At 41.8% G+C, this 16033-nt stretch overlaps 1 protein-coding gene across 1 annotated transcript in view; it reads left to right on the top strand.

Moving 5' to 3' along the window:
* The window catches only part of SLIT3 (slit guidance ligand 3), a 612652-nt gene that overhangs the window by 584409 nt on the left and 12210 nt on the right, over window positions 1–16033 (top strand). The gene's annotated exons all lie outside the window — the stretch shown is intronic.

The raw sequence follows: 16033 nt of genomic DNA on the forward strand, positions 1-16033 counted from the left end.
GTTACCTAACACGCTACCTTACGTCGGCTTTAAATCTGTTCACTTTTTAAATTTAGCTTCAGCTTGAGTAACAGCATCTGTGAAATCACAGCTCTGCTAGTTCAACATGTTAGAATTTTCTCCTACTTCTCAGTAAAATGAATTCTCAACTATTAACATTTAAAAATTATTTTAGTTATAAATATTTTTATAATACTTGTAAAAGTAGCTCCTCGAGTGAGAAGTGTTTGTCTGTGTTACACTTAAAATCACATAGAACCTCCCGTGGAAGGAGAGCCTTTACTTGGGGAAAACATAGGGTGTGAGAGAGATCCACATCCAGAGGCCAGCCCTTCCCCTCTGGAAGCGAGAGCACATTTGATCAGGGTGAGTGAAGGGCAGCATTTTTTCCCAGTAACTAAATCCCTTCTTCAATCAAAACTTTACATGGAACTCCATCATATTAAACGCACAGAAGCAAAGCTGCCCTGCAGGGCTGTGGGGGGAGCAAAGTTTCCTCCTTCACACAAACTCTCACGAAGGCCCCCAATACACCTCCAACAAACCCAGTTGAAAACCATTGGTGCAAACCAGTGGTTCTCGAGGTGAAGCCCCAGAGCAGCAGCGGCAACAGCAGCCAGGAACTTGTTAGAAAAATGCACATCTTCAGATGTGCTCTGAAGCTCTGGGGTCAGGCCCAGCCACTGGTTTTAGGGGGCCTCTAGGTGAGTCTGAGAAGTGCTAGCTAACCCACGAAGGCTTCCTGGAGATGGAGCCATTTGCAAGGGGTCTTGAAGAATTTGTGTGATCAGGGAGAGCAGTGGGCTGGCAGGCTGGGAGAACAGCAGCGACAAGCCTGAGGGACAATGAAAAGGCAGCGACCAGAGAAGGTTTCACGACAGAGGGTGGCTGGAGGGAAGACCAGCCAGGTTAGGACAGCAGGTACCATGGATGTCCCGGGAGCCTCTGAGTTCCCTGGAGCCAGGGCCTCCTAACATCTCTGTTCCTGGGGCTGCTGGTCATGGGTGAAGTGCAGAGGAGAGAGAGCCGGGGGCAGGGCCAGGGCAGCCCTACATAAAGCCCGGGGCATCAGACACATCTGGGCTTGGCCAAGTTACTCCACCTCTTGCCTCCGTGTTCTCCCCGGTGTGCTGTGCATGACAGCACCACGTCCCTCCAGGGGTGTTCCTGGGGGCTGAGGGTTGAGAAAGCACTTGGCAAGTTGAGCCTGTACGTGGGCAGGTGAAGGACAGAAGGTGACAGCCAGACTCTGGAGCAGCTGGGCTCTGTCCAGAGCTTGGGGACCTTCCCTGCCCTTCCCACACCGATGTTAGCTGTTGGTTTGGTAGAGAGGTGTGTTGTTGGTAGGGATGTTGGAACGCTCTGCTGTTGTCTTAATCAGGATGGGGAGAATGAATCAGGAACCCAGAGAATTGCCATCTCCAGCCCTTGTCAGGGAGTCAAGTGAGAGTTAGCAGGTGGCCCTGGGGAGACCCCCAGCCCCTTCTCTTACCCATGGGAGGAACCAAGTAAAGGATGTTCCTGCCAGGATCCTCATGCCAAGCCTGGTGACAGATATTTAGTGCCCTTCAGCCCCAAATCCTAAAGGGCCCAAGTCTCTAAGAGTCTCATATTAAAAATGGTTTTGCGGGAACTTCCCTGGTGGGCCAGTGGTTAAGATTCCGAGCTTCTGATGCAGGGGGCGGGTTTGATCCCTGATGGGGGAACTAAGATACCACGTGCCATGCAGCGCAGCCAAAAAAAAAAAAAGGTTTTGCATCCAAATACTTTTCTCTGGGCAGCCCTGCTTTTGCCCCAACACTGCACGCTTTCACTCACCTCAGAAACGTCTCTCAGGCATTGTTACTGAATCAGGGCCAGGTGCTTACCGCTCAAAAATCAATACTCGAGAGAGGGGCAAATGTTGGTAGAAAGGAAAGTTGCTTTTAATCAGAATGCTGGCAATCTGGGGAGATGGTGGACTCAGTGTCCCCCCAAAACCACATCTGAAGATTCCTCTTGGCCGTGAAAGTTTTCAAAGGGAAAAACGGAAGCAATCTCAGTTAATCATTGAGACCGGGGGGAGGGGGGGCGGTGTCACAGTCATCACCATCTCTGACTATGTGCAGACTTGTCGACTTCTTTTGATTTTTCTTTAGATGCTATCTGGCTTACACAGTTTGTTTGTGAGATGACTGAAGGGGGAAGCTAGGGAAGAGATCTGGGCATCTGTTAATTACTTATTCATTTCTACTTCTGTGATCTATGGAAAGAACCAACAGATTGGGCAGAGTATCATGCGATCAAAAGATCTGAAAGGTGTGCTAGGGCTGGAGATGAGTAGAGTATGGGGGTGCAACTTTAAGATTAGTGACAAGACAAAGGGGGCCTCCTGCGAGAGTTCTTTCCTGCCAGGAGCTGCTTACAGCACCTCGTGTGGGTCCTGGGCTGGGTGTAGGAGCCGCAGCGTTCAGGAAAACACAATCCAGGGAGAAAGGCAGACATGTAAATAAGCACCTGTTGCCTGAGCAGGATAAAATAGGTCTCACAGGAGACGCCAGTGCATGCTGTGGGCACAGTGAAGAAGCAGCAGATGGCTGGTTCTGCTTAGAGGACCAGGAAAGGCTCCCTGGAGGAAGAGGTGATGTTTGAGCTGAGATGTGAGCTATGGCTCATGAGCATTTCTGCAGGCTCTGGGGAAGGGGAGACTCCATCGGTATACAAGGAAGCCATGCTGGGGTTAACAGAGGGCACAGGCCCAGCTGACAAGGAGCTGATGGGACCAGGAGGCCATCCCAGCCTCAAAATGAGATCTCCTCCTCAGTCAGTAGCGAACTCTGGCCTCCAAAGCCTCAGAGCCAGGGAGGCAAACCAAGGCTGGTCTGCTGTCTGCCCACCGCGGCCCCCAGCAGGAAGTACAGGCCTGGAGCAGCTGGGTTCCATGCCCTCCTTCCTGGGGGTGCCCAGCGGGAGTCACAGGTGGTGAGGTTCTCTTCCAGGCCCGAGGGAAATACACAAAAACCCACCCAAGCCCTACCTGCCCCAGAATGGGGACAGACTGCACTGTTCCTAACTTCCAAGATTTGTCTGAGGAGCAAACTCCCCTGCCTTCAAGGCCCAAGGGGCTGAGTGAGCTGACAGACTTGGGGGAAATGAGGCCCAATAGAGAGTGGTGGGGACTGTGGTAGCTTGGAGGGTATGGCTCTAGCAGATGCAGCTGTGTGGGATGCAGCTTCTTCTCAAAAGAAGCTAGAAATTCAGGGTTTCTGTGTAAAATGCTTCAGGGTTTAAATGTTGGCCATTTTAAAACACCCCAGTAGACCTCTCTTTGGCAAGCAGTGCATGCTCCCTTTGTCTTAATTACCACAAACCCATCCGTTGCCAGGTCTTTTTCTCATCCGCAAGCCCCGGACATGCGTCATCACTCCTGTTTTAGAGATGAGAAACTTGATGCTCAGATGCATCCTTGGCACAAGAGGCCAGGAAGTGGCAGAGCTGCGATTTAGATCCAGGCCAGGCTCCCAGCAGAACCCGCTCTCCCACATGCTGGGGCATAAAAGGCGGGGCCTAGAGAGGGAGTATGGCCCTGCTCCGATGGTCCAGGAGTCCGGGGTTGCTGCGGTGCCGCCGGCTGACGTCTCAGGCTGCTGCCTGACCGGAATCCTGGGAACTCTTTGTGAGGCTCTGTCGCCACCTAGTGGTCACACCTCAGCATCCAGGTGAGCACGTCTAGTGCACTGAGGAATGACCATTCGTCCCAGGGTGGTGTGGGGTCCTATGCCTTGGGAGCTTGGATTTGAGTCCTGCTTCTACCAGCGCCACTTTAAGACTTCAGACTAGACACAGTCTCTGAGGCTTAGGTCTCATTTCTAAAATGGAGAAAAAATGGTACATCCCACCTGGGGGTTTGTTAGGGTTAAATGAGAGAATGCAGGTACCCAGCCTAGTTCAGCTTTCAACACATGTCTCCTCCCCCGGCCCCAACAGTTGTCATTAAAAGCAGAAGAGAACTCTATGGGCCACCCTTGGCCAACATATGTTCTCATGCCAGTCCCAGACAGGGGCCGCCCAGCCTGGCCCTGGCACCGCCAAAGCTTCCCACCTCCCACTGGATGCTGGTTCATCGAGCTTAGAGGATAACAACAAAGACTGTCAGAGCCCCTCTCTCCCCTGAAGTCCCTGAGTATCCTTCCAGGAGACTAATTCCTGGGCCTTGGAACCACAGTAGGATCATCTCTTTTAGAGTTCAGAGCAGGTTGGTTTTGAGTTTGTTTTCCTTTTCCCAATTTTTTTCTCTTTCGTAGCAGCAAAGCCATTTTTCCCATCCATACTTCAAAGGCCAAAATTTTAAATAAATAAATAAGTAGAAATGGAACCATTGTGATTTACAATGGTTCCAAACCAAACCTCCAGGGACCCCATTTGAAAACCACCAGCTTTAGGCATTACTTCCAGGAGACCCTGGTTAGGATACACCAGGAAGAAGGTGACCTATTAACCCACAAGCACCTACTGGCACAGACAAGGTTATGGTAAGTTTCCATTTGGAATCAATCCTTGATTTTTTTAATTGAGATATAGTTGCTGCGTAACGTATTGGTTTCAGGTGTACAACAATTCGATATTTGTGTATATGGTGAAATGATCACCACAGTAAGTCAACATCCATCAGCATATATAGTTATAATTTTTTTTCTTGTGATGAGAACTTGTAAGATCTACCGTCTTAGCAACTTTCAAATATAGAGTATTATTAACTGTAGTCACCATGCTGTATATAACACCCCCAGGACTTATTTGTCTTATAGCTGGAAGTTTGTACCTTTTGACCCACTTCACCCATTTCGCCTCCCCCCCACCCCTGGCAACAACCAGTCTCTCCTCTGAATCTACAAGCTCAGGTTTTTTCATTTTGTTTTGTTTTACAATAGATTCCACATACAAGTTAGGTCATATAGTATTTGCTTTTCTCTCTCTGACTTATTTACTTAGCATAATGCCCTCAAGGTCCATTCATGTTGTCACAAATGGTTAAGATTTGCTTCTTTTTTATGGCTGAGTAGTATTCCATTGTACATACATATATACCACATTTTCTTTATCCATTCTTCCACTGCTGGACACTTAGATTGCTTCCATGTCTTGGCTATTGTAAGTAATGTTACAATGGACGTGGAGGTGCAGATATTTAGTGAGTGTTTTTGTTTCCTTCAGATAAATACCCAGAAGCGGAACTGCTGGATCATATGGTAGTTTTAAGTTTCTGAGGAACCTTTATACTGTTTTCCATAGTGGCTGCACCAACTTACATTCCCTCGAATAGTGCACAAGAGTTCCCTTTTCTCCACATCTTCATGAACACTTGTTATCTCTTCTCCTTTTGATAGTAGCCATTCTAACAGGTGTGAGGTGACGTCTCATTGTGGTTGTGATGTACACTTCCCTGACACTTAGTGAGCACCTTTTCGTGTACCTGTTGGACATCTCTATGAATTCTTTGGGAAAATGTTTATTCAAATCTTCTGCCCATTTTTTAATCAGTTTGTTTGGGTTTTTGCTGTTGAGATGTATGAGTTCTTTATATATTTTGGATATTAATCCCTTATCAGATATATGATTTGCAGATACTTTCTCCCATTTACTAGGTTGCCTTTTCATTTTGTTGGTGATTTCCTTTGCTGCCCAGAAGGTTTTTTCAGCGTGGTATAGTCCCACTTATTTTGTTTCTTGTGCTTTTTGGTGTCAAATCCAAAAAATCATCACCAAGACAATGTCAAGGAGCGTACCACCTATGTTTTCTTCTAGGAGTTTTATGGTTTCAGGTCTTATGTTCAAGTCCTTAATCCATTTTCAGTTAATTTTTGTAGATGGTGTAAGATAGTGGTACCGTTTCGTACTTTTGTATGTGGCTGCCCACTTTTCTCCACACCATTTGTTGAAGAGACTGTCCTTTCCGCTTTTTATATTCTTGGGTACTTTGTTGTAAATTAATTGACCACATATGCATGAGTTTATTTCTGGACTCCCTATTCAGTTCCATTGATCTATGTGTCGGTTTTTATGCCAGTATCACACTATTTTGATTACTATAGTTTTGTAATATATATAGTTTAAAATCAGGGAGAGTGATTCCTCCAGCTTTTTCTTTCTCAAGATTGCTTTGGCTATTCAGAGTCTTTTATGGTTTCATACAAATTTTAGGATTGTTCTATTCCTGTGAAAAATGCCACTGCACTTTTGATAGGGATTGCACTTAATTGGTAGACTGCTTTGGGTAGTATGAACATTTTAACACTACTGATTCTTCCAATCCATGAGCACTGAACATCTTTCCATTTATTTTTGTCTCCTTCACTTTCTTTCATCAATGTCTTAACAGTTTTAATTGTACAGGTTTTATACCTCCTCAGTTAATTTTTTAACAGGTATTTTATTCTTTTTGATGTGATTGTAAATGGGATTGTTCTCTTAATTTCTCTTTCTGATAGTTCACTATTAGTGTATAGAAATGCAACTGATTTTTTTCTGCTTTTTTAAATTGAAGTATTGTTGATTTACAGTGTTGTGTTAGTTTCCGGTGTACAGCAAAGTGATTCAGTCATGTGTGTGTCTGTGTGTGTGTATATATATATATATATATATATTCTTTTTCAGATTCTTTTCCCAGATAGGTTATTATAAAATATTAAGTATCGTTCCGTGTGCTATACAGTAGATCCTTGTTGTTTATCTATTTTATATATAGTAGTGTGTATATATTACTCCCAAATTCCTAATTTATCCCTCCCCTGCACCTTTCCCCTTTGGTAACCATAAGTTTGTTTTCTATGCCTGTGAGTCTGTTTCTGTTTTGTAAATAAGTTCATTTATGTCATTTTTTTTAGATTCCACATATAAATGATAGCATATGATATTTTTCTTTCCCGGTCTGACGTACTTCACTTACAGTGATAATCTCTAGGTCCATCCATGTTGCTGCAATTGGGATTATTTCATTCTTTTTTATGGCTGAGTAGTATTCCATTGTATATATATACCACATCTTTATCCATTCATCTACTGATGGACATTTAGCTTGCTTCCATGTCTTGGCTATTGTGAATAGCACTGCAATGAACACTAGGGCTGCAGTGAACATGTATCTTTTTGAGTTATGGTTTTCTCTGGATATATACCCAGGAGTGGGCTTGCAGGATCATATGGCAGTCCTATTTTTAGTTTTTGAAGGAACCTCCAAACTGTTCTCCATAGTGGCTGTACCAAGTTACATACCCACCAACAGTATAGAAGGGTTCCCTTTTCTCCACACCCTCTCCGGCATTTACTATTTGTGAACTTTTCGATGATGGCCATTCTGACTGGTGTGAGGTGATACTTCATCATAGTTTTGATTTGCACTTCTCTAATAATTAGCAACGTTGAGAATCTTTTCATGTGCCTTTTGGCCATCTGTATGTCTTCTTTGGAGAAATGTCTATTTAGATCTTCTGCCCATTTTTTGGTTGGGTTATTTGTATTTTTGATATTGAACTGTATGAGCTGTTTGTGTACTTTTGAGATTAATCCCTTGTCAGTTCCATCATATACAAATATTTTCTCCCATTCTGTGGGTTTTCTTTCTATTTTGTTTATGGTTTCCCTTGCTGAGCAAAAGCTTTTAAGTTGAATTAGGTCTCACTTGTTTATTTTTGGGTTTATTTTCATTACCCTAGGAGACTGCTCCAAAAAGATATTGCTGCTATTTATGTCAGAGTGTTCTGCCTATGTTTTCGTCTAGGAGTTTTATAGTATCCAGTCTTAAACTTCAGTCTTCAATCCATTTTGAGTTTATTTTTCGGTATAGTGCTAGAGAATGTTCTAATTTCATTTTTTTTACAAGTGGCTCCAGTTTTCCCAGCACCACTTACTTAAGAGACTGTCTTTTCTCCACTGTATATTCTTGTCTCCTTTCTTGTAGATGAATTGACCATAGGTACGTGGGTTTATCTCTGAGCTTTCTATCATGTTCCACTGATCTATAAGTCTGTCTTTGTGCTGGTAGAATACTGTTTTGATGACTATAGCTTTGTAGTATAGTCTGAACTGGAGTCTGATGGCTCCAGTTCCATTTTTCTTTCTTAAGGTTGTTTTGCTATTCAGAAGCTTTTGTGTTTCCATACAAATTTTTAAATTTTTTGTTCTACTTCTGTGAAAAATGCCATTTGTAATTTGATAGGGAATGCACTGAATCTGCAGATTGCTTTGGTTAGTATATTCATTTTCACAAATTTGATTCTTCCAATCCAAGAACATGGTATATCTCTCCATCTGTTTGTCTCATCTTTGATTTCTTCAGTCAGCATCTTATAGTTTTTGGAGTACAGGTCTTCTGTCTCCTTAGGTAGGTTTATTCCTAGGTTTTTGTTTTTGTTTTTTTTTTTTGATCCAGCTGGTGTAATTTATTTATTTATTTATTTACATCTTTATTGGAGTATAATTGCTTTACAATGGTGTGTTAGTTTCTGCTTTATAACAAAGTGAATCAGTTACACATATACATATGTTCCTATATCTCTTCCCTCTTGCATCACGCTCCCTCCCACCCTCCCTATCCCACCCCTCCAGGAGGTCACACAGCACTGAGCTGATCTCCCTGTGCTATGCGGCTGCTTCCCACTAGCTATCTACCTTACGTATAGTAGTGTATATATGTCCATGCCTCTCTCTCGCTTTGTCACAGCTTACCCGTCCCCCTCCCCATATCCTCAAGTCCATTCTCTAGTAGGTCTGTGTCTTTATTCCTGTCTTACCCCTAGGTTCTTCATGACATTTTTTTTTTCTTAAATTCCATATACATGTGTTAGCATACGGTATTTGTCTTTCTCTTTCTGACTGACTTCACTCTGTATGACAGACTCTAGGTCTATCCACCTCATTACAAATAGCTCAATTTCGTTTCTTTTTATGGCTGAGTAATATTCCATTTTATATATGTGCCACATCTTCTTTATCCATTCATCCGATGATGGACACTTAGGTTGTTTCCATCTCTGGGCTATTGTAAATAGAGCTGCAGTGAACGTTTTGGTACATGACTCTTTTTGAATTATGGTTTTCTCAGGGTATATGCCCAGTAGTGGGATTGCTGGGTCATATGGTAGTTCTATTTGTAGTTTTTTAAGGAACCTCCATACTGTTCTCCACAGTGGCTGGATCAATTTACATTCCCACCAACACTGCAAGAGAGTTCCCTTTTCTCCACACCCTCTCCAGCATTTATTGTTTCTAGATTTTTTGATAATGGCCATTCTGACTGGTGTGAGATGATACCTCATTGTAGTTTTGATTTGTATTTCTCTAATGATTAATGAAGTTGAGCATTCTTTCATGTGTTTGTTGGCAGTCTGTATATCTTCTTTGGAGAAATGTCTGTTTAGGTCTTCTGCCCATTTTTGGATTGGGTTGTTTGTTTTTTTGTTACTGAGCTGCATGAGCTGCTTGTAAATTTTGGAGATTAATCCTTTGTCAGTTGCTTCATTTGCAAATATTTTCTCCCATTCTAAGGGTTGTCCTTTGGTCTTGTTTATGGTTTCCTTTGCTGTGCAAAAGCTTTGAAATTTCATTAGGTCCCATTTGTTTATTTTTGTTTTTATTTCCATTTCTCTAGGAGGTGGGTCAAAAAGGATCTTGCTGTGATTTATGTCATAGAGTGTTCTGCCTATGTTTTCCTCTAAGAGTTTTTTTTGTTGTTTTTTTTTTTTTTTTTTTGCGGGCCCAGCCGCTCCGTGGCATGTGGGATCCTCCCGGACTGGGGCACAAACCCATGTCCCCTGCATCGGCAGGCGGACTCCCAACCACTGCCCCACCAGGGAAGCCCCCTCTAAGAGTTTGATAGTTTCTGGCCTTACATTTAGGTCTTTAATGCATTTTGAGCTTATTTTTGTGTATGGTGTTAAGGAGTGATCTAATCTCATACTTTTACATGTACCTGTCCAGTTTTCACAGCACCACTTATTGAAGAGGCTGTCCTTTCTCCACTGTACATTCCTGCCTCCTTTATCAAAGATAAGGTGACCAGATGTGCGTGGGTTTATCTCTGGGCTTTCTATCCTGTTCCATTGATCTATCTTTCTGTTTGTGTGCCAGTACCATACTGTCTTGATTACTGTACCTTTGTAGTATAGTCTGAAGTCAGGGAGCCTGATTCCCCCAGCTCCGTTTTTCGTTCTCAAGGTTGCTTTGGCTATTCGGGGTCTTTTGTGTTTCCATACAAATTGTGAAATTTTTTGTTCTAGTTCTGTGAAAAATGCCAGTGGTAGTTTGATAGGGATTGCATTAAAGCTGTAGATTGCTTTGGGTAGTAGAGTCATTTTCACAATGTTGATTCTTCCACTCCAAGGACATGGTATATCTCTCTATCTATCATCTTTAATTTCTTTCATCAGTGTCTTATAATTTTCTGCATATAGGTCTTTTGTCTCCTGAGGTAGGTTTATTCCTAGATATTTTATTCTTTTTGTTGCAGTGGTAAATGGGAGTGTTTTCTTGATTTCACTTTCAGATTTTTCATCATTAGTGTATAGGAATGCCAGAGATTTCTGTGCATTAATTTTGTATACTGCTACTTTACCAAATTCATTGATTACCTCTAGTAGTTTTCTGGTAGCATCTTTAGGATTCTTTTTTTTTTTTTTTTTTCAGTATGCGGGCCTCTCACTGTTGTGGCCTCTCCCGGTGCGGAGCACAGGCTCCGGACGCACAGGCTCAGCGGCCATGGCTCATGGGCCTAGCCGCTCCACGGCACATGGGATCTTCCCAGACCGGGGCACGAACCCATGTCCCCTGCATCAGCAGGTGGACTCTCAACCACTGCGCCACCAGGGAAGCCCTAGGATTCTTAATGTATAGTATCATGTCATCTGCAAACAGTGACAGCTTTACTTCTTCTTTTCTCATTTGGGTTCCTTTTATTTCCTTTTCTTCTCTGATTGCTGTGGCTAAAACTTCCAAAACTATGTTGAATATAGTGGTGAGAGTGGGTATACCTTGTCTTCTTCCTGATCTTAGTGGAAATGCTTTCAGTTTTTCACCATTGAGGACGATGTTGGCTGTGGGTTTGTCATATATGGCCTTTATTATGTTGAGGAAAGTTCTCTCTATGCCTACTTTCTGCAGGGTTTTTATCATAACTGGGTGTTGAATTTTGTCAAAAACTTTCTCTGCATCTACTGAGATGACCATATGGTTTTTCTCCTCAATTTGTTAATATGGTTTATCACATTGATTGTTTTGCGTATATTGAAGAATCCTTGCATTCCTGGAATAAACCCCACTTGATCATGGTGTATGGTCCTTTTAATGTGTTGTTGGATTCTGTTTGCTAGTATTTTGTTGAGGATTTTTGCATCTATGTTCATCAGTGATATTGGCCTGTAGTTTTCTTTCTTTGTGACATCCTTTTCTGGTTTTGGTATCAAGGTGATGGTGGCCTCGTAGAATGAGTTTGGGAGTGTTCCTCCCTCTGCTGTATTTTGGAAGAGTTTGAGAAGGATAGGTGTTAGCTCTTCTCTAAATGTTTGATAGAATTCACCTGTGAAGCCATCTGGTCCTGGGCTTTTGTTTGCTGGCAGATTTTTAATCACAGTTTCAATTTCAGTGCTTGTGATTGGTCTGTTCATATTTTCTATTTCTTCCTGGTTCAGTCTTGGCAGGTTGTGCATTTCTAAGAATTTGTCCATTTCTTCCAGGTTGTCCATTTTATTGGCATAGAGTTGCTTGTAGTAATCTCTCATGGTCTTTTGTATTTCTGCAGTGTCAGTTGTTACTTCTCCTTTTTCATTTCTAATTCTATTGATTTGAGTCTTCTCCCTTTTTTTCTTGATGAGTCTGGCTAATGGTTTATCAATTTTGTTTATCTTCTCAAAGAAGCAGCTTTTAGTTTTATTGATCTTTGCTATCGTTTCCTTCATTTCTTTTTCATTTTTTTCTGATGCGATATTTATGATTTCTTTCCTTCTGCTAACTTTGGGGGTTTTATTGTTCTTCTTTCTCTAATTGCTTTAGGTGCAAAGTTAGGTTGTTTATTCGAGATGTTTCCTGTTTCTTAAGGTAGGATTGTATTGCTATAAACTTCCCTCTTAGAACTGCTTTTGCTGCATCCCATAGGTTTTGGGCCGTCGTGTCTCCACTGTCATTTGTTTCTAGGTATTTTTTGATTTCCTCTTTGATTTCTTCAGTGATCACTTCGTTATTAAGTAGTGTATTGTTTAGCCTCCATGTGTTTGTATTTTTTACAGATCTTTTCCTGTAACTGATATCTAGTCTTATAGCGTTGTGGTCGGAAAAGATACTTGAAACAATTTCAATGTTCTTATATTTACCATGACTTGATTTGTGACCCAAGATATGATCTATCCTGGAGAATGTTCCATGAGCACTTGAGAAAAATGTGTATTCTGTTGTTTTTGGATAGAATGTCCTATAAATATCAGTTAAGTCCATCTTGTTTAATGTATCATTTAAAGCTTGTGTTTCCTTATTTATTTTCATTTTGGATGATCTGTCCATTGGTGAAAGTGGGGTGTTCAAGTCCCCTACTATGCATGTGTTACTGTCCATTTCCCCTTTTATGGCTGTTAGTATTTGCCTTATGTATTGAGGTGCTCCTATGTTAGGTGCATAAATATTTACACTTGTTATATCTTCTTCTTGGATTGATCCCTTGATCATTATGTAGTGTCCTTCTTTGTCTCTTCTAATAGTCTTTATTTTAAAGTCTATTTTGTCTCATATGAGAATTGTTACTCCAGCTTTCCTTTGGTTTCCATTTGCATGAAATATCTATTTCCATCCCCTTACTTTCAATCTGTATGTGTCCCTAGGTCTGAAGTGGGTCTCTTGTAGACAGCAAATATATGGGTCTTGTTTTTGTATCCATTCAGCCAATCGGTGTCTTTTGGTGGGAGCATTTAGTCCATTCAAATTTAAGGTAAGTATTGATATGTATGTTCCTATTCCCATTTTCTTAACTGTTTTGGGTTCGTTATTGTAGGTCTTTTCTTTCTCTTGTGTTTCTTGCCTAGAGAAGTTCCTTTAGCATTTGTTGTAAGGCTGGTTTGGTGGTGCTGAACTCTCTCATTTTTTGCTTGTCTGTAAAGGTTTTAATTTCTCCATCAAATCTGCATGAGATCCTTGCTGGGTAGAGTAATCTTGGTTGCAGGTTTTTCTCCTTCATCACTTTAAATATGTCCTGCCAGTCCCTTCTGGCTTGCAGTTTCTGTGAAAGATCAGCAGTTAACCTTATGGGGACCCTTGTATGTTATTTGTTGTTTTTCCCTTGCTGCTTTTAATATGTTTTCTTTGTATTTAATTTTTGAGAGTTTGATTAATATGTGTCTTGGCGCATTTCTCCTTGGATTTATCCTGTATGGGACTCTCTGTGCTTCCTGGACTTGATTAACTATTTCCTTTCCCATATTGGGGAAGTTTTCAGCTATAATCTCTTCAAATATTTTCTCAGTCCCTTTCTTTTTCTCTTCTTCTTCTGGAACCCCTATAATTCGAATGTTAGTGCGTTTAATGTTGTCCCAGAGGTCTCTGAGACTGTCCTCAGTTCTTTTCATTCTTTTTTCTTTATTCTGCTCTGCAGTAGTTATTTCCCCTATTTTATCTTCCAAGTCACTTATCCGTTCTTCTGCCTCAGTTATTCTGCTACTGATCCCATCTAGAGTATTTTTAATTTCATTTATTGTGTTCATCGTTGTTTCATCTTTAGTTCTAGGTCCTTGTTAAATGTTCCTTGCATTTTGTCTATTCTATTTCCAAGATTTTAGATCATCTTTACTATCATTATTCTGAAGTCTTTTTCAGATGGACTGCCCATTTCCTCTTCATTTGTTAGATCTGGTGGGTTTTTATCTTGCTCCTTCATCTGCTGTGTGTTTTTCTGTCTTCTCATTTTGCTTATCTTACTGTGTTTGGGGTCTCCTTTTAGCAGGCTGCAGGTTCGTAGTTCCCGTTGTTTTTGGTGTCTGTCCCCAGTGGCTAAGGTTGGTTCAGTGCGTTGTGTAGGCTTCCTGGTGGAGGGGACTAGTGCCTGTGTTCTGGTGGATGAGGCTGGATCTTGTTTTTCTGGTTGACAGAAATTGTGGTATGTAGGCCTCTCACTGTTGTGGCCTCTCCTGTTGCGGAGCACAGGCTCCGGATGCGCAGGCTCAGCAGCCATGGCTCACAGGCCCAGCTGCTCCGCGGCATGTGGGATCTTCCCGGACCGGGGCACAAACCCGTGTCCCCTGCATCGGCAGGTGGACTCTCAACGACTGCACCACCAGGGAAGCCCTATTCCTAGGTATTTTATTCTTTTTAATGTGATGGTAAATGGGATTATTCCCTTAATTTCTCTCTATGATCTTTTGCTGTTAGTGTATAGAAATGCCACAGACTTCTGTGTATTAATTTTGTATCATGCAACTTTACTGAATTCACTGATGAGCTCTAGTAGATTTCTGGTAGTGTCTTTAGGGTTTTCTATGTATAGTATCATGTCATCTGCAAACAGTGACAGTTTTACTTCTTTTCCAATTTGGGTCCCTTTTCTTTTTCTTCTCTGATTGCTGTGGCTATCTATGTTGAATCAAATTGGTGAAAGGGACTTCCCTGGAGGTCCAGTGGTTAGTATGCCACACTTCCACTGCAGGGGACGTGGGTTCAATCCCTGGTCAGGAACTAAGATCCTGCATGTCATGCTATGTGGCCAAAAAAAAAAAAAAAAAAAAAAAAGAAATAGAAGAAAAAAAGTGGTGAGAGTGGACACTCTTGTCCCTGATCTTAGAAGAAATGCTTTCAGCCTTTCACCATTGAGTCTGATGTTAGCTGTGGGTTTGTCCCATATGGTGTTTATTATGTTGAGGCCCCTATAGGTTTCCTCTATGCCCACTTTCTAGAGAGCTTTTATCATAAGTAGGTTTTAAATTTTTTCAGAAGCTTTCTCTGTATCTTCTGAGATGATCATATGGTTTTTATTCTTCAGTTTGTTAATGTGGTGTATCACACTGATCGATTTGCAGATACTGAAAACTCCTTGCACCCCTGGGATAAATGCCAATTGATCATGGTGGGATTTATCCCACCATGTATCATGGTGTATGATACTTTCAGTGTATTGTTGGATTCAGTTTGCTAGTATTTTGTTGAGGATTTTTGCATCTGTGTTCATCAGTGATATTGGTTTGTGATTTTCTTTTTTTGTGGTATATTTGTCTGGTTTTGGTATCAGGGTGATGGTGGCCTCATAGAATGAGGTTGGAAGTGTTCTTTCCTCTGCAATATTTTGGAATAGTTTCAGAAAGATAGGTGTTAACTCTTCTCTAAATGTTTTGTAGGATTTGCCTGTGAAACCGTCTCGACTTGGGCTTTTGTTTTTTTGGGTTTTTTTAATCACAGATTCAATTTCAGTACTTGTAATTGGTCTGTTCAAATTTTCTATATCTTCCAGGTTCAATCTTGGGAGATTGTACCTTTCTGAGAATTTCTACATTTGTTCCAGGTTGTCCATTTTATTGGCATATAGTTGCCTGCAGTAGTCTCTTACGGTGCTTTGTATTTTTGTCATGTCAGTTGTAACTTCTTTTTCATTTTTGATTTTTTTAAATATAAATTTATTTATTTTTGGCTGCATTGGGTCTTCGTTGCTGCGCATGAGCTTTCTCTAGTTGTGGTGAGCAGGAGCTACTCTTCGTTGCAGCATGTGGGCTTCTCACAATAGTGTCTTCTATTGATGCAGAGCACGGGCTCTAGGCGCACAGGCTTCAATAGTTGTGGCAGGCAGGCTCAGTAGTTGTGGCACATGGGCTTAGTTGCTCCGTGGCATGTGGGATCTTCCTGGACCAGGGCTCGAACCCATATCCCCTTCATTGGCAGGTGTATTCTTTTTTTTTTTAAACTTATTTATTTTTGGCTGCATTGGGTCTTTGTTGTTGTGTATGGGCTTTCTCTAATTGTGGCAAGCGGGGGGCTACTCTTCGTTGCGGTGCACGGGCTTCTCACTGCAGTAGCTTCTCTTGTTGCGGAGCACGGG

Source organism: Phocoena sinus, chromosome 3, assembly GCF_008692025.1.
Source record: "Phocoena sinus isolate mPhoSin1 chromosome 3, mPhoSin1.pri, whole genome shotgun sequence".
Lineage (NCBI taxonomy): Eukaryota > Metazoa > Chordata > Mammalia > Artiodactyla > Phocoenidae > Phocoena > Phocoena sinus.